Source organism: Vigna unguiculata, chromosome 11 (genome assembly GCF_037176805.1).
Source record: "Vigna unguiculata cultivar grain cowpea cultivar isolate G323 ecotype 2 chromosome 11, ASM3717680v1, whole genome shotgun sequence".
Classification (NCBI taxonomy): domain Eukaryota; kingdom Viridiplantae; phylum Streptophyta; class Magnoliopsida; order Fabales; family Fabaceae; genus Vigna; species Vigna unguiculata.
This window is the reverse complement of record NC_140802.1, coordinates 29,738,332-29,758,355: the sequence shown is the minus strand read 5'-3', so window position 1 is coordinate 29,758,355 and position 20,024 is coordinate 29,738,332. Positions and strand designations below refer to the sequence as shown.

At 32.5% G+C, this 20,024-nt stretch overlaps 3 non-coding genes across 3 annotated transcripts; all 3 read left to right on the top strand.

Annotated features, from left to right (window-relative positions):
* The first annotated feature begins 10,783 nt into the window (after positions 1-10,783).
* Positions 10,784-10,867, top strand: TRNAL-CAA (transfer RNA leucine (anticodon CAA)). Its single transcript has one exon. It is a non-coding gene; the product is annotated as a tRNA-Leu (tRNA).
* A 4,928-nt stretch (positions 10,868-15,795) lies between these two features.
* Positions 15,796-16,101, top strand: LOC146881725 (signal recognition particle RNA). The gene has a single exon (XR_014986817.1).
* Positions 16,102-18,541: 2,440 nt separating this feature from the next.
* On the top strand, positions 18,542-18,847 carry LOC146881724 (signal recognition particle RNA). Its single transcript, XR_014986698.1, has one exon.
* Positions 18,848-20,024: the final 1,177 nt, after the last annotated feature.

Sequence of the window (20,024 nt, the reverse complement as noted above, 5' to 3'; positions counted from 1 at the left end):
AAAGGAGTCGAACGGTGGTGAGCTTAGCAACAGGGGAGAACGTATCTAAGAAATCCAATCCCTCCATTTGTGTGTAGCCTTTGGCAACAAGGCATGCCTTATGTCTCTCAACACTTCCATCGGCTTTGAACTTCACTTTGTACACCCATCTACAACCTATAGCACTCTTGTTAGGTGGCAAGTCAACAACAGTCCAAGTCTTATTTCGCTCCAAGGCTTTTATCTCCTCGTTCATAGCATTACACCATTCTTTGATGCCCGTGGCTTCCTCGAAGGTGGCAGGTTCTTCGTTACTGTCAAGTGAACAAATAAGGTGTTTAAAGTGTGGAGAGAGTTTAGAATATGAGATGTAAGACTCTATAGGATGTTTGATTGTTTTTGAGGTGTTAAAGTAAACATGATAATCATTTAGATACGACGGAAGCCTCCTAGTTCTAGAAACATGATCTCGAGAAGTAATGCTATCATTATTTTCATTTTGAACATTATCATTGTGACTCACAGTTTCATGGGAAGTATTCTCAGTTTCTTCATACGCGAGATTGGGAAAGGAATCAGTAAGTAGAGAAGGTTCATTGGTGTTTCTTTTATCATTAGAAATATTATAGTATGGAAAGATATCTTCGTGAAACACAATGTTCCTAGATACTGACAGACCATGATTTTTGAGACTAAAAACCATGTATCCTTTGGTGTTGTTTTTAAAACCAAGAAAAATACCAAGATCAGCCCTAGGGTCTAACTTGGTCTTGTTGGCAGTCAAAGTTCCGTTGTAACATAAACATCAAAAACGCGTAAAATAGTGAGATCAGGCTTTCTTTTATATAATCTTTCAAAAGGAGAGTCATTTTTCAATAAAGGTGTAGGAGTGATATTCACAAGATAAGTGGCATATTCTAGAGCATAACACCAAAAAGCAGAAGGAACACATGACCTGAAAAGAAGAGCACGAGTCACGTTCATCAAATGTTGATGTTTGCGTTCGACTAATCCGTTCTGTTCTGGTGTTTCCACGCAGCTGGTTTGGTGCACGATGCCCTCAACCTCAAACAATTCCTTCATGTTGAATTATGGGCCATTATAGCTACGTATAGTTTTTACTGACATCTCAAATTGATTCTTAACAAGAGATATAAAATTTGCGAGATATTTTCGAGCTTCAAATTTGTTATATAGTAAGTAAACCCATGTAAAGCGTGAATAACCATCGACAATCGTGAGAAAATATCTATGAGAATGCAAGGAGGGTATAGTGCATGGTCCCCATATGTCAACATGCAAAATATCAAAGCATTTATTCGCATAAGAAATAGAACTGGGAAACAGAAGCTTTTTCTGTTTAGCAAAATGGCAAGAGTCACATCTACCAGTCTTATTATATCTGATATATGAATGTTTTCGATTCAAAATGGCTAATCTATCATCAGACAAATGGCCCAATCTATCATGCCAAAGATTAACATCTACACTATTACAGTTTTGAGAATTGACAAGAGGAGAAACTTGATCATCGAAGATATAAAGGCCATGATTGGATTTAGCTATACCAATCTTCTTTCTCGAAATCTGATCCTGAATGACACAAAGGTTAGAAGTGAAGATAATCTCAACACTGAGGGTGCACATAAGCTTGGAGATAGACATCAAATTATAGCCAAAAGAAGGGACAAACAAGACATCTTTTAAAAGAAGCTGATCCTTTAATCTAACATTACCTTTATGTGTGGCATTAACAAAAGTGTTATTTGGGAGATTAACAGTAATGGGTTTGATTTTAATATAAGTTTCAAAGTATTTCAAAGAGCAAGATACATGATCTGTTGCCCCTGAGTCTAAGATCCAAACATTATTTTTACCAAGAACGCAAGTGCCAACAAAACTGTTACCTCGTTGAGTCAAATATGTGAAAATGATATTGATCTTATTTGCATGTGCCTCCGTTGCTAAACCTTCTTTGTTATTGCTTTGAAGCAAATTCATGAGAGCCTGATATTGTTGTTGCGTCGGACGAAAGTCTTGTTCCTGAGTCACATTATCTTGACTACTTTCTTGTTGATCATCCATGGTTTTGACAGCATTAGCTTTACTGTTGGAGAACTTATATCCTGCTGGAAACCCGTGTTTCCTATAGCAAACATCTATAGTGTTCCCGTTTCGTCCACAATGAACACAAACTTTCTTATTTACATTCTTGAAACCCTTGTTGTCACTGTTCTGGGGAAACCCATTTTTCTTGTAGCAATTGGCTTCAAGATGGCCGCTCTTCCAACAAAAAGTGCAACTTATTTGATTGTTGGCAGCATTGACTTTCACCTCCATGTCATTGAAAGCGTTATTTCCCATGATTTGTCTCTCTTGTTGAGCAACATATGAAAAAATCTTATTGATCGAAGGCATGGGATCCATCAAAAGCACATGAGATTTTACATTATTATATTGTTCATTCAAGCCTCTGAGAAATTGCATCACTTGGTCTTCCACCTTTCTTTGTAATATCAAAGTCATTACACCACAAGAACACTTGCAAGAACATGTAGGATCGGGTCGAAAGTTTTCTATCTCATCCCAGATTATGCGGAGTTTAGTGAAATAATCGGTTACCGTAAGATCCCCTTGCTTGATGGAAGAGGCCTCCATTTGAAGATCAAAAACGCGTATAAGATTCCCTTGAAAATATCTTGCTTGAAGATCTTTCCAAATATCCTCAGCTTTGCTCATCCACAGAATGCTTTGACGAATGGACGGTGACACCGAATGAACGAGCCAAGAAACCACCATGTTATTGCACCTTCTCCATGCTTGATAAATGTCTTCATCCTTTGCTGGTTCAGGAGTTGATCCATCAACGAACTCGAACTTGTTCTTTGCAATGAGAGCCGTAGTCATGGACCTCTTCCATGAATGATAGTTGTTGATGTCTAGGACCGGCAAGACCAACGCAACAGCCGGACTTTCATTTGGATGCAAGTATAGGTCACTATTGACAGAAATGATATCAGATGAATCTTTGCTCATGGTGAAAGAAAGAAAGAAGTACCAGAAATGCAATAACAGATTAAAGAACAAAGAAAGAAAGAACGATCAGAGATGCGCAGTAGAGCACTTCAAATGAAGTGCTCTGATACCATCTTAGAATCGTATGGGCATATCAAAAACACTTGAAGATGCAGCAGAGCGTTAGGCATGCAGTGCGAAAGTTGCATATTCGCTCAAACTCAACATGAAAAGCAAAAAGCACAGAGAAAAGAAAAGAAAAGAGAAACTGTATATTGAATGATAGTTTTGTGTACAAAAAGAGAGAGAAAGGTGGGTATATAAAGGCTAAGAGGAAAGGTCCGTGTGTATGTGACGTGCATGGTTACCCAAGCAACGAACCATGCACACGTGATTAATAAACAGTAAAAAAGGACGTTTTAAGTGGAAGCACACTAAACAACTTCTACAACTTGGTGATCCTCTTTCTGAAGCTTTATCCCATTATTCTGACATACTCAGATTTGTTGATTGGAACCCAAGGTGGAACTGTTGTCTTAGGCAGTGTTGGAGTCTATACATAATACAATTTAAGGTAGCACAAATTACAATTCAAGATCGAAGTAAGTTCATTAACTGCATTGTGATCTTCCAGCAGAGGCATTGTTTTATTAGCAAGACATTTCTGTTTTATTATCATTTCATCATCACAACATATTGGCATGTTACTTCTATCAAATTTGACTATATCATCATTGTTATTCTTAAGATTCGGTGATTGGATGTATAAGGAATTATGACGTTACAATAGAAAAAAAAGTGTACAAGAGCCAAGCAAATAAAAATCATAGCAGAATTTTGTAACAAGATCGCGCAAAATTTTTAACTAATCATTAAGCATAGATCGTATCATTTTATGTCTAATGATCATGGATAGACCTAGGTGAAATAGGTTTCTTCCATTGAAAAGAAAAAATTCAATGAACTACAAATAAAAAACGTTTAATAGTACATGTTAAGTTATATCATTTTGTTAAGTTATATCATTGTAGTAGTAAGCAATTTGATTATGATACAATTTTATAAACCAACATTGCTTTAGTAATTTATTTAGTATGGAAGTTGTTACTATTGTCCTTAAAACACATTAATTGTTGGATGGTAAGTGGGATTTTTGTTTCTATAAGGGGAATGTGGTGGAGCACTTGGATGGTCACACAAACATTATTCACAAGCAACTATTTAGTGATTGGTTACCTTGGTAAAGATCCAAGCCTTTGGTGCCAATCATTTCCTGTGCGCATCAGTTTTTTAAATTTAATATGTCCGTCACCACCGCTAATTGCAAAATGCTAATTTCAGGTGCTCAAAATCATCAGATCCTGCAATTGTCTTCCATTTTCTCAACTTATTCTTTCAGGATTGGATTCATACTGTCTTGATATTTGTTCAATGTTATTACATTTAAATCTAGGTTATGCACATTTATTTTTATTTAAGATGTTTTCTTATTCTTTCAATGTCCTGTGAGCATCAGTTTCTTTTTTTCAATTCTTTTGATTTTTTTTTCAATTCTTCCTTTTAGGTTGAAGTTCATTTCTTGATCACCGTTTCGGGTATATAATAAGAAATTGTTCATGAAATTGTTTCACTGACATATAATATGTTTTAATATAATCGAATCATTTAAACACATATGAACTAATTTAAACACATATGAATTATTGCTTATTAAGTCATTCATGGAATATTTTGCAGTCGTCCCATTATCTAATTTATCCCTTTAAATACGTCATCTTCTTTTGAAGTGTGAGAATTGATAAGTTAATTAACTAATTTTCAAATTTATTTTGTCGTTAGTCTTTATACATATACATATATATAATATAAAAGAACCTCTTTAATGAAACTTTGGTTTCGTGACTGATTTTGTTTTCTATTCTTTTGATGTGATATGACTAGGCATTCCATATGAGTACAAAGAAGAGGACCAAGTAAAAGGAGAACATTATAGTCCAGGTGAATTCAGAGCGACAAAGCAAAAGGAGAGTATTATAGTCCATGTGAATTTAGAGCTCAATAAGAAATGTAGTGTGATACGAGCCAAACTTAACAGTGGTAAGGAAAGTTTCTTTGATTGTAAAAGTTTCTATTATCATCAGAATTCGAGAGATTGAATCCTCTGTACTATGTTCCCATATTAGTTGATGATAATGTAGTGGTTTTAGTAAGTCTAATGATAAGGACTATGTAGTATGTAGAATTCAGAGGGATGACAACCTCATATCTTTACTTTTTGCTGATTTTTTTTATGATATGATAAATTTTAGGTTTTTCTTTTATAGTTGTAGTTTCTTTCAAGTTTGTAGAATAATTAATGATTTTATTTTAATACTGATTTTGGTGAAAAAAGAAGGTATTTAAGCTCTCTTATTAATATTTAATTACATAATTTAATATTTAATTTAATTTTTTAGTACTTTATTTTATATTGTGTACTTTTAAAATATAATATTTTGTTTCAAACACGAAATATTAATATATAATTTTGAAATTATTTATATTTGTTTTTTTTAATAATAAGTATGGAAATATGAAAAGAATTAAAATAAAATAAAAGAGGGAAAATAAATCAAAAGAAATAATCTTTTATCAGTCTTAACGAATAGCATTAATATATAAAATATAAAAATATGAAAAGAATTAAAATAAAATAAAAGAGGGAAAATAAATCAAAAGAAGCAATTTCTTATCCATCACGAATAACATTAATATAAATTTATATATACAAGAAATAATAAATACTAACATTATAATTAATAAATACGAAAAGTAATAAATACTAACGTTATAATTAATAAATACTAAATGTTATTATGTTTTAGTTCTATACAAAATTGTGGTTGCAAAATTACGAAATTATGATTGTATTAAATTTTAATTGAAAATTTGTGTGATGTATTGTAGTTGGATTTTAATTATATTATTTTTTTATTGAGAAATGAATTTTAGTTGTATTAATATTTAATTTAATTAAGAAATGAATTTGTGTGATGTATTGTGAATATTTAATTTAATTAGTTATAAACCCTCTCTAAAGTTGGACTTTATCTTTCTCGCTCCATATTCATTCATGGACAACTATATGTAACAGATTCTACAGTGAAATAATAAAGAAGATTGGATTGAAAATACTAATTATGGATGAAAATGGAAATGTAACTAACCGCTACAACTACAAATGTGGTTTACAAATAAATATTTAAAAATATTTGATAAGAGGTATACAAATTAATCTTATACTATTTTGGTTATTTGTCAATTATTGTATTGCATTCTTTTGCTTTTTTGGTCAAACTTTAAATTTAATAAAGTTATATCAATTTTATATTGCAGACTATAATGGTCTTCTAACCCATGAAATCTATCAGAAGTTTTGTATACATATTATAAATGTTCAAAAAGTTAAAACTTTATATTAGACAAAACAATAATTACTACAATTAATATTGTTATGATCCTGAATGTTCAGAACTTTATGCATTCATTTATAAACATGATAAAATTAATATCACCTATTTTAAACTTATTTATCATTACTATTAATATTTATTTTTAATTTCTTAATTTTTTTCCATTTACTATAAAAAAACAAAATTCATTCATCTAAAAAATACCCTGTGCGTTGCACGAGTCATAATTCTAGTATATATATATCAACAATCCCACTTAAATGATTTTTCCCCTTTCTAGTTTGGCTCTCTAACAGTTTGCATTCTAAGTTAGTACAACTAATAGTGAACCTTCCCAACTAATCAACTTCACTTACAACAAGTCATCTAACCAAAAGTCTCAATACCATATAAGATCTCCAAACCGAAATTTCAACTAATTATAATGTCTTAAGTACAATCTTACTAATCCAATAAATCATTGATACTCTTACGCACCTGTTCTAACTTCATCATCTCGTCATATAGCTAAGCTTATATCAGATTTCCTTTGTTTACCAATCTTTGTTTAGTACTAATATATTACAATTTATCCACTTTGGCTTATCTCAATTAATCATACTATTCTGTGTTTTCTCCTATCCCCATTACTGTCTCCATGCGAGTTGTACAACACCCCACTGTCGCTCCAGCTGTAGCCCTTGTTGTACCTAAGATATATGTCCTCTCCACTTCAACTCTCCAAATGTCATACTCCAATTTCCACATATCACCACCAAGTTTTCACATCCCTCTACTGCACCCAACTTTGTTCTCCTCACAAATCTACTCCTCCCCCAAAATCAAGACTCAGCAACAAAACCCCTCCAGTACACCTCACAGCCACACAATTTCCCCTTCTCTATGCTTGCACCTGGCGACTAAACCATTACCGCCAGGCGGTGCTTAGGATTCTGGGAAACTCCAGAAATTCCAGCGCTATAAAGCCCACCTTGGACACTCCTCCATTTTGTTCTATGTTAGGTTCATCTTTCCGATCGTACACATGCTAGCAAGGGTACAAATTTTCAGCGTCGACCACATCTAACACAATTCCAGTGCAAATCACCACCCATTATCCAAAAATTCGTTAAAACATCACTTTGCCAACCCTACGTTCCATACTCACTGTTCCATCGAATTACTCTATCAACTACGCCCAAAGTCAGAGATTTACTAATCTCGATCATCTCCTAAGAGCCACTCCTCGCTTTTCCTTCAAGCAATTCATGTCAAACCACGCGAAACAACACAAATCGGTCCACAGACCCGCATTGCCTGGCGGTCTCAGCCAAATCCGCCAGGCGCTTCATGCAGAAAAACCCATAACATTCCCAGACTTTGAGTCGCCTAGTGGTACAGGGATTCACCGCTAGGCGCTACACCCAGAAACACAATAGCACACGCAAAAATGGATGAGCCGCCTGGTGGCTATGCATACCCCTTCCAATTCTATCCAAAGTTAACATTAGCAAAAGAAAAGTAAGGTTTACTTTGGGTTTCCCAAGACTTGAACCCATAACCATGCAATTGCCCAATCAACATCAAGCCATCATGCCAATTCATATTTCATGCTAACAATCATCATCCAATTAACATATTATTTTACAACATGATTAACATATATTAAAAATATTAACGAATAATAACTCAAAAATGGCATACATAGGATTCGAACCCAAGTCCTTTCACACAATCAAAGTACTCTCAACCACTTGAGTTAGTACTTTTCCACGTCATGCTTTTCATAATTATTTTCCCACCCGCATTTATTAATTAATTATCTATTTAATTAATTAAATCCCACGGGTCTTACAATATCCTTCAATTCCCTTTAAGAATGCAACCTCCCTCTAAGCTGAACACAAATTAATTGACACTTAACCAGTTTAATTGTCATTTCTTTGCCTATTATGAGTGTCTATTGTGCCTGCCCATCAACATAATTATCACATCAAATCCCCATTTAATTCATGCTATTAGTAATCCTTAACAACATTCAACCTTAGGTTAATAATAAACTTTCTATAACCATTAGGAACACAATGTCTCGCTCAAGTAAATTCACTCTTGCGGTAGTTCAGTCATTTTATTGTCCAATTCATTTCAATCACTTAGATCTTACCTATGGCTTCCCACTCTTAACCTCACAAGTCATGAGTCCCTTTCCAAAATCCAACTAACTCCACTATATATATTTTTCCTCCTGATCAGATTCACTACCCAATACCATTCCACACTGCAAGCCAATCTGCCCCTGTCAAGTCAACCATCCCTTTGCTGGTCCACGCATGTCGCTTGGCGACAATTTTTCACTCCCCAACATTTCCAAAACGCGTTCCTCTAATGATTTTCATAATTTAACAGTCAATTGTACATCCCACGCTAGGAAATATCAATTCGGAAGAGTGCCTACAGGTACCCAACTTCAATTCGCACCTTAATCCTTATCAACTTGAAAACCCCCAATTTCTTAAACCCTAAACCGATGTTCCTACAATTTCCTTTCAATTTAACCCCCAATCACATGAAATTCGACGATACCTGGCATCTAATTATTCACCAATAGTTAGAATATCCCTTTTTCCCCATCAAAATCATTCCATAACCAGTAAAACTACAAAATTGAGTCACTATCCTCAGATCGCTTGGCGGGTATTCATCATCGCCAGGTAGTTCATGAAAAAACCTATAAACTGGATGGATTAGGCTTGTGTCGCTTGGCGGCACGTTGCTTACCGTCAGGCGGTTCCTTAGCAGGAACCCAAAAAACCACACAAAATATATGAGTCGCCTGACGGCAGTTCATCGCCCGCCAGGCGATTTTTGGAAAAATTTTAGAAACACGAATTTCAATGCAAAAGAGGAATGATCATACATATACATGTTATAATTCATACAGTTACACATAAAACATAAATAGAATGTGGTTCAGCTCCCCTAACCTTTTTTCCATTGCTTAAAATTGGACTTTTGAGAGTTTCTTTTATCGCCAATGGCCTCCCTTTTTGCTCTCTCCCAATTCAGTTCCTTATATGGCACACATAGGACTTGAACCCAAGTCCTCTCACATAACCAAGTACTTTCAACCATTTTAGCTAATACTTTTCTACATCACATTAATTAACATTTAATGTTATAAAGGCTCCTCCTACCCACATTTATTAATTAATTATTTATTTATTTAATTAAATTTAGCGAATCTTACACCAACTGTGGCTGAAACACATGAATTTGTGGACTCGACAATGGAGAATAGATTAAAGGAAATGATTCATGATGTTGGAGTACAAACATTTGCTAAAGCTGTGTATGAAAATATGACTACAAATGCAGAGACCCCGTTGTACGCTGGTTCACCTAACTTCACACGGTTATCATCAGTGTTAAGGTTGATAAATTTGAAGGTATTAAATGGATGGAATGATAAAAGCTTCACAGAATTGCTTCAGTTGTTGAAAGAAATGCTTCCTGAAAGTAATACACTACCTGATCTAATGTATGAGGCAAAAACGATACTTTGTCCAATGGATATGGAATATGAAAAGATTCATGCATGTCTTAATGGTTGTATTTTATATAGAAAATACAAAGATAGTGACAAAGAGAATAGTGATGAGGTCACAAAGCACGACCCTCCTTCGAAGGCAGTTTGGTATCTACCAATAATTCCAAGGTTTAAATGTATGTTTACGAATCCAAATGATGCTAGAAACCTTAGATGACATGCTGATGAGCGAAAATGTGATGGACTAGTTCGTCATCTTGCAGATTATGTGCAATGGAAGAACATTGATAAAGAATTTCCTACATTCAAAAATGAATCAAGAAATTTGAGACTTGGACTAGCTTCAGATGGAACGAATCCTTATGGGAATTTAAGTACCAATCATAGTTCATGACCCGTTTTGTTAGTGATTTATAACTTGCCTCCAAGTTTATGTATGAAGATAAAGTACACGATGTTATCTATGATGATATCGAGTCCATTGATTAAGGACATGAAGTTATGGGATAATGGGGTTGAATTTTTTGATGGGTTTGCTAATGTACCTTTCCAAATGCATGCCATATTATTTTGTACAATCAATAATTTTCCTACATATGGAAAATTGTCAAGTTATAGTGTGAGATGTCATAGAGCATGTCCGATATGTGAAGAAAACACATCATACGAACAGTTAAAGCATGAGAGGAATTTTTCTATTTGAATGCATATTCCTTTTAGGGTTAAGGGTTAATTACACGTACTTTTTTATATAGCTTTATTAAATATATAAATATAGTATATACAAGCTAGGCTTGAGACTTGCATTTGTGTCAGGATGGCCGAGTGGTCTAAGGCGCTAGACTCAAGTTTTGGTCTTTGAAAGAGGACGTGGATTCAAATCCCACTTCTGACATTTTAACAATATTTTCTTTACCGTTTTATATTTTTTAATTTACATTTATATTATTAGTGCAGAAAGATAAGAGAATGAATGACCACAATTGATCGAGCTTAGGAACTTAATTTGTTTTTTGGAAATTTAGGAACTTAATTAATAAAGGTTTTTTACTTCACCACAGTGTGAAGATTACATTCCTCATGTCCAACGTGAAGAAATATCCTTTACATTTAGCATTATCATGAAGATATATTTAATAATATGTTTTTTGTGTATATATTTTTTATAATATTTGCACTTATTCAATTTTAAACTATTTAGAATAATATTTTAATTTTAATTTAACATATGAGAATAAATTACAGGAAAACATTTTACAATGATTCACCTTAGTTGAGAAGCACAAGCCCCTTTTTCATAGAGAATTTCTTTTATCCAAAAGAACTTGTTGACAGTGTTTTTATTAAAAACATTTGTGAAGAACTTTAACACTTTGTTAGATAAATCTGTTGATAAGTTTTGTCATTTGGCCAATGAACCTATTTGACAAATGAAAACAGGAAGCATTCTTTTAAAAATATCTTTCTCAAACAAGAAATGATTTCTTTCCAAGTTAATTTTACTAAAATCTGTATAAGTAGAGGATAAGAAATCAAAAGGAAAGACAATAATGAATCAAAACTAACAAAAGGTTAGAATCGTACTTATATTTAGTTTTCCATATCTTGAATTTCCTTCAAATATATCTAATCTCACGATCCTCCATAACAGAGAACAGAAACTTGTCAAAACTTTTGGAAGGTCCAAAATAATATAATTTTTTTATAATTAAACTAGATTATTAGTATAATGTTTCAAAAAATAATTCTTTAAACTAAACAATTGGATCATTAGATTAGATTATTAGTATAATATTTTAAAATATATGAAGAAGTGGAATGTATCTGTTTTTATCTTCATGAATAGCTTTCCTTAAATCATTTAAAAATAAATAAATCTATTATTTTATTTTCCATCTATATAAATATTTTTTTTTTCAAAATAATATTAGAATACAAATTTTATCTTATATATTCATAAAAAAATGAATTTGCAAAAGGCTTGTAAGATAAAAAAAATCATGTTAATAACTCTTCAACTAATATTTTATTATCAGGGAAGACGATAGAGAGTTACCTTCTTTTTTTAAGAAAGAAAGAAACAAATGAGAAATCAAAAAAAAAATGAGTGTGTCTAATTTTTTTTTCTTCAAAAAGAAAAAAGAAAACATATGAGAATGAGAGATGATACAATTTGTGAAAAATTAGAAAGACAATGAGAAAGAAATAAAAAATATCTTAATAAATATTTGGTTTAATGATATTTTTTGTTTCTTTATTGTCCAAAAATGTCTAGTTGGTTGTCTAATGTTTTCTTAGTCTCAATTTGTTGAAAATTGAAACGATTAATAAGGATGTTTTGTTTTGTTGGTGCAATTAACATAACCCAAGTGTATCAAAACTCTTTTGATTCGCTTCAAAAAATTTAATGAAAATAACCAAATTGCATCAACTTTTTCAAAAATCGAAACCAAATTGAGACTAAAAAACACTACATGACCAACTTTGTTAAGATTAAAGGTTGTGTTTTATAAAAAAAAATAAAAAGTCACACAATTTAATTTCCATTAATTTCTAAAATATACTACATATAATTTTTAAAAATATATAGAATTTAAAATAATTTCAAAAATATAAATATAATTTTAAAAAATTTCAAAAACATACATATAATTTAAAAAAAAATAAAAAATATTTGGGGGGGGTGGCATGGCCCCTCCCTGCCCTGTGAATGATTTGTCCCTGCTTTAATGGTTGTTTCTCCAACATCTCAAAACACTCAAATCGAAAACGTAGCCAAGTACCATACCTCCATAGGTGGAGCCTCATAGAAGCAGGGATGGGCCTAGGCCCCCCCAAATATTTTTGATTTTTTTCAAAATTATATATCCATTTTTTTAATTTTTAAAAATTTTGAAATTTTTAAAATTATAAATAGTATATTTTAGAAATTGATGATAATTAAATTGTGTCTCTTTATTTATTTTATAAAATACAATAGTTAATGTTAATAAATAATAAAAAATAAAAAAAATATATTTAGGTTTAATTAGTCTTCTAGTATCTGTTTTCGTCTAAAAATATCAAATTGTCACTAAATTGAAACTAAAAGAATTGGAAGATCAACTTACATTTTTGAAAACCGTAACCAAAAGAGTAATTAAATCAAACATTTATTAAAATATTTTTTATTTTCTTCTGTCATTGCCTTTTAAAATTTTAACAAAATTGTACTCATCTCTCACTATCATATGTTTTTTTTTAAGAAAAATGAAGTTAGACACATACTCATTATGTTTGCTCTCATTTCTCATCTGTTTCCTTCATTTCTCGAAGAAACAAAATGTAACTCCCTCTTGTCTTACTTAATGATGAAATATTACTTTAATAGTTATTAAAATTATTTTTTATCTCATGAGCCTTTTATGATTATAGAAGAAAAAAATCATGTATTATGTGTTTTTTTATAACCGATTTTTAATTGTGACTTGATTATAATATATTTTTCTTCTAATACTTATGTCGCTCAATATTTTATTAGATTATGATAAATTATTTTTTAATATATTTAAAAAAAAAGCATATAGATGAAGAATAAAATAATGAATTTATTTTGTAGAAGTAGTAAAAGGGAAGCTACACGTGAAAATGAAAACAAGTTAAATTATATTTCTTCACATCTTCTAAAGTATTTAAAGCATTATACTAATAATCCAATCTAACGATCCAATTGTTTATAGAAGAGTCATTTTTTAAAGTGTTATACTAATGGTCCAATCAAATGATGAAAAAATTATATTATTCTGACCCCTCCAAAACTCTTGGTCAAGATCCGCCACTGCATACCTCTTCTTTCTTTTTGAAGTCCCACATTGAAGAGTTAACGGAAGATAGAGGGCTTATAAGCCTTTGACTTACAAGAGGGATTGCCAAGCTAGGTCGTGATAGCTTGTAATACAAACAGGAGTGTAAAAGGTGGTGGCACTTGTAATATTAGACTCAGAGTGGTGCCTATGGTGGTAGCCTGCTTCTCACTTGAAGAAAAGTGGTATCTCCTCCGGTACCACTAGTGCAGAATTCCCATTTTACCTCGCCTTATATGCCTCAGTTGGCCAGCGCCTCTCTAATTCCACTCTCTCTCTCTCTCCGCGAGCACGAGCCCTTCCTTCACTTTCCCTTTCTTCCTCCTTCACCGTCCGCATCCCGCGTCGCCGCGCAGATCACTTTTTCCCTCTGTGCTCCACAATAGGAGCTTCTGTCGGCGGATCCTTCGGAGGACACAATGGTGGGCATTGTGGTGGTCACGGACACGGGTCATGGTGGCGGCGGTGGTGACGAGGAACACAATAGTGAGGGAAAGAACGAGGCTTTAATGGTGGTGATGGAGGCGGGGAGGGTGTTGGACAGCGTGCTGGCGGATTTGCCGGTGGGATACGTGTAGATTCCTGTGGGGGTGGCGGGGCCGTTGCTGCTGGACGGGTTCGAGTACACGGTGCCGATGGCCACCACGGAGGGGTGCCTTGTTGCTAGCACCAATCGAGCCTGACATGTGAATTTATTTATAGCAATTTTTTTTCATCTATCCACAATTAAGTTTCATTAAATTATGTAACAATTTCATGTGGAAAGTGAATCACATTAAAGAGAAGCAGATAAGTAAAGATCATAAAAACTTTTCTTACATCTATTGGTTTTCCATTTATGAGACACACATAAGACAAGTCAAGAAATAACCTTGTCTTCGTAAACTTCTATCAAAACACATGTAATTTACCGAAATAAGTAGTACTACCTTGTAACCTAAGCGGGGTCATTAAGATGACGGAATACCAACTTCATTGTTGATTGTCTTGTCTTTTTATGACATTATTACTGCATCACGGTGTGGTAGCTCTTATGAGACCGACAGTAGTGGTTTCTCAAGAAAGCTCATATTGTGAACGATGTGTACAACTACGTGGGTTCTTCATTAACAATATTGGATAAGGTGGATGTCTACACACAATCTTAAAAGAGCAGCGGGTGCTTTAACTCCGGATGACCTACACCTTATTGTGAAAAGGAGTAACAGACTACTAGAACTTGAAAAGTGATTCATGAACATTATGCTTGAACCATCTACATTCTTTCTTTTATGAAATCATCAATATGGAAGTTGAACAAACTATATATTAAAGCAATTTGTAGTATTGTACCTGTGCAGAAAGATGCAAACTAAGAAACAACATCAAACATTATTTTGGTTGTTACTTAACAATCTAGTAAATAGTTGAATTGATCATATGTCTTAAAAAGATAGAAAGCAATGGATTGATTTTTTTTTTCTTTTGTGATCTCTATGTTCTTCATTGACAAGAAGGTGGGTTTAACTTCTACCTTTTTTCCTTTTCTTTTTTTCTTTAAATGAGCTACAAGAAAGTAAAAATAGTTCGTAAACAAAGAGTATCCTTCATTAATCTTAAAATAAGATATAAACACATATTTGCATTTTATAATTTATCTTCCAGAATTCTATTTTTCCAAAAAAATAATTGGAAAATATTTGATCGACAACCGAACTGTCCATCTACAAATAAAACGAGAAAAAGAAATAAAAATGGCAATTTGTAAGAGAAGCGATAGTACGAAATGAGAGGGAAAGAGAGAAACAAAGACGGTAACATAGGTTTGTTAAGAAATGTAAAGAGATACAAGGTTGTGAATGTGTGTCAGTGCACTTGAACCATATTTTTTCATAAGGGTTGGTATAATTTACCATTTATGCAATGTAATGTAAAACTCCCACATTGTGTGGAATGTGAAAGAAAAGAAACTTTATATAGTGGATGAAAAGGTTGTGTTCTCGCCGAGCTAAGTAACAAGAGCTTGTAACCCAAGTGGGGGCACGAAGGTGATGGAACAACTTTGAGGCTCCCTGGTTGGAGTTGTGGATGCCAAAAGTTGGCTTGCCCATTCCAAGTTGAGAGTTGGGTGATGGAACTTGTGTGAAGGCATAGGTCCCATCTCTCTTAGACAAGAGGGCACTGTGTGAGGCTGGTTTCACAGAGCAGCGATTACCTCTACCTCCCAACAGTGGAGGGATAACAAGTTGTTGCAACCACCCTCAAAACAAATACTTAGGCAGCCTCACTTGCTTGGACCATCACCTTTTTCCAATTTTTATTCAACATTGCTTTAGATTTGAGATATTACTTAACACCTCTCTCTAATATCTAATTTTCCTTTCAAAGTTTTTATAGTTGATTCTCTCAAAGTAACATATATGAATATGGTCGATATAACTTCTACAATGATGCTTAGGTATGTCCACTAATTTTTTTATTCTCAATTATTGCCTGTTTATGATATACATAAAGTATACTAAAGTCCACTTTTATACTAATACTGACAAACTTTCTTTTTCTAACCAAAATATTATTTTTCTTCAAATTGTTTCAATATGATGTAGTTACCTATATTTTTATATATTCTATACACTGTTTTGGAGTATTAATGTATCACTTTTATATATTTAACAACCTTTTAAATTTGAGATGTAATAATTAAAACAAAAGTAAGGAAATAGGGTTTGATATGTTTGAATGAGTCTTTTTTATTTTACATGTGCTAGTAAAAATTAAACTGAATTTTGTACAATGACATGATATTAAAAGGTTTAAGAGTTATGAATTCTGCAGTACTGTTATTTGTCACTATTCTAGATCTATTTCTTGGAAGACCAATCCCACAACCAATTAGAGAATTGGTAAGTTTTTGAATAATCCTCACACACCGAATGACATATAATAATTAGACAAATGTAACAAAACAAACAACTTAAACTTGAAAACTACTATAGGAAGAAAAAAAAAATACTTATGAGAGTAGAAGAAGATAAATTAGTAGTGATGTTTAATAAGGCTTGCATCTATAACCAACAAAATTATGCAACCTAGCAATTGAAAAATAAGTGTTGCAAATTTTCAACAATCTATCTATTTTTCATTAAATAAACAAATTATAACATAAAAGAATAAATAAATAGTTTACATAAAACAAAATAAATAAATTTATCACGAACAAAGTGGATTTTTATATATTTAGCACCGTATGAAAATTTTCTATTTTTTCTTAGACACGACAAATATTTAAGAATCACACTATTTAAAATTAAAAGGAAGTGTATATTGTATATTTAGAAAAAAAAAGGTGAAAGTCTAACTTAATAGAAAATTGAATACCATTTTTCCATTTAAAAAATAATATTAATTTCCAACACGTCAATTTGGATAAGTTATTTGAGTGAGCCTGACATGTGAATTTATTTATAGCAATTTTTTTTCATCTATCCACAATTAAGTTTCATTAAATTATGTAACAATTTAATGTGGAAAGTGAATCACATTAAAGAGAAGCAGATAAGTAAAGATCATAAAAATTTTTCTAACATCTATTGGTTTTCGCATTTATGAGACACACATAAGACAAGTCAAGGAATAACCTTGTCTTCGTAAACTTCTATCAAAACACATGTAATTTATCGAAATAAGTAGTACTACCTTGTAACCTAAGCGAGGTCATTAAGATGACGGAATACCAACTTCATTGTTGATTGTCTTGTCTTTTTATGACATTATTACTGCATCACGGTGTGGTAGCTCTTATGAGACCGACAGTAGTGGTTTCTCAAGAAAGCTCATATTGTGAAAGATGTGTACAACTACGTGGGTTCTTCATTAACAATATTGGATAAGGTGGATGTCTACACACAATCTTAAAAGAGCAGCGAGTGCTCAAACTCCGGATGACCTACACCTTATTGTGAAAAGGAGTAACGGACTACTAGAACTTGAAAAGTGATTCATGAACATTATGCTTGAACCATCTACATTCTTTCTTTTATGAAATCATGAATATTGAAGTTGAACAAACTATATATTAAAGCAATTTGTAGTATTGTACCTGTGCAGAAAGATGCAAACTAAGAAACAACATCAAACATTATTTTGGTTGTTACTTAACAATCTAGTAAATAGTTGAATTGATCATATGTCTTAGAAAGATAGAAAGCAATGGATTGATTTTTTTTTTCTTTTGTGATCTCTATGTTCTTCATTGACAAGAAGGTGGGTTTAACTTCTACCTTTTTTTCCTGTTCTTTTTTTTTAAAATGAGCTACAAGAAAGTAAAAATAGTTCGTAAACAAAGAGTATCCTTCATTAATCTTAAAATAAGATATAAACACATATTTGCATTTTATAATTTATCTTCCAGAATTCTATTTTTACAAAAAAATAATTGGAAAATATTTGATTGACAACCTAACTGTCCATCTACAAATAAAACGAGAAAAATAAATAAAAATGGCAATTTGTAAGAGAAGCGATAGTACGAAATGAGAGGGAAAGAGAGAAACAAAGACGGTAACATAGGTTTGTTAAGAAATGTAAAGAGATACAAGGTTGTGAATGTGTGTCAGTGCACTTGAACCATATTTTTTCATAAGGGTTGGTATAATTTACCATTTATGCAATGTAATGTAAAAGTCCCACATTGTGTGCAATGTGAAAGAAAAGAAACTTTATATAGTGTATGAAAAGGTTGTGTTCTCGCCGAGCTAAGTAACAAGAGCTTGTAACCCAAGTGGGGGCACGAAGGTGATGGAACAACTTTGAGGCTCCCTGGTTGGAGTTGTGGATGCCAAAAGTTGGCTTGCCCATTCCAAGTTGAGAGTTGGGTGATGGAACTTGTGTGAAGGCATAGGTCCCATCTCTCTTAGACGAGAGGGCACTGCGTGAGGCTGGTTTCACAGAGCAGCGATTACCTCTACCTCTCAACAGTGGAGGGATAACAAGTTGTTGCAACCACCCTCAAAACAAATACTTAGGCAGCCTCACTTGCTTGGACCATCACCTTTTTCCAATTTTTATTCAACATTGCGTTAGATTTGAGATATTTCTTAACACCTCTCTCTAATATCTAATTTTCCTTTCAAAGTTTTTATAGTTGATTCTCTCAAAGTAACATATATGAATATGCTCGATATAACTTCTACAATGATGCGTAGGTATGTTCATTAACTTTTTATACTCTATTATTTAATGTTTATGATATACACAAAGTATACTAAAGTCCACTTCTATACTAATACTGACAAACTCCGGATGACCTACACCTTATTGTGAAAAGGAGTAACAGACTACTAGAACTTGAAAAATGATTAATGAACATTATGCTTGAACCATCTACATTTTTTCTTTAATGAAATCATGGATATTGAAGTTGAACAAACTATATATTAAAGCAATTTGTAATATTGTACCTGTGAAGAAAGATGCAAACTAAGAAACAACATCAAACATTATTTTAGTGGTTACTTAACAATCTAGTAAATAGTTGAAGTGATCATATGTTTTAGAGAAGATAATTATTTTAAAATATCAAATAAAATATCTAAAGATATATTTTCCCCATATTATATTTTATCATAAATATTTATGAATTATCAAAGCCTTTTCTTTTGGAAAAGGATAGAGAAAATCACAAGGACCAATTTTTGTTTTTCGTTCCCTCTTCTTGGCTTAGCCAAACTCTTCTTCACTTTTTCAATTTTTTGTTGCCTTCTTCATGCAATATTTGTCTTGGAGTTTTGTGATTTTGATAATTTTCAATTCTTGGATTTATCTTTAAGGTTTCATGAAGCTTTTATCAATTTATTTCCATACCTCCATGAGCTCAACTTAGTTGCAGCTACACTAACACACCTCAAAATATTCAAAGTACATTTATGCAACTAAAAAGGTATTTTTAACATGTTCTTATATCTCATGCTCAATAAACCCAATTATAAGAAATCTCAATTAAATCAATATTTTAAGAACAAAACTCAATTAAAAATAAAAAATTTAACTTTAAATGAGGGTAAAAATATGCACTCATTAGTGACAAAGTGATGGAGTGACAAAGTGGAAGTGGCGTGTGGAGTGGGTGACGAAGCTAGAGTAGTGCCTAGAGATGGGAGTTACAGAGTGGCTGAGGGAGAACGTGCTTAGGTTTTCTATTTTGTGGAAAAAGTCTTAGTAGTGTAAAGTTTT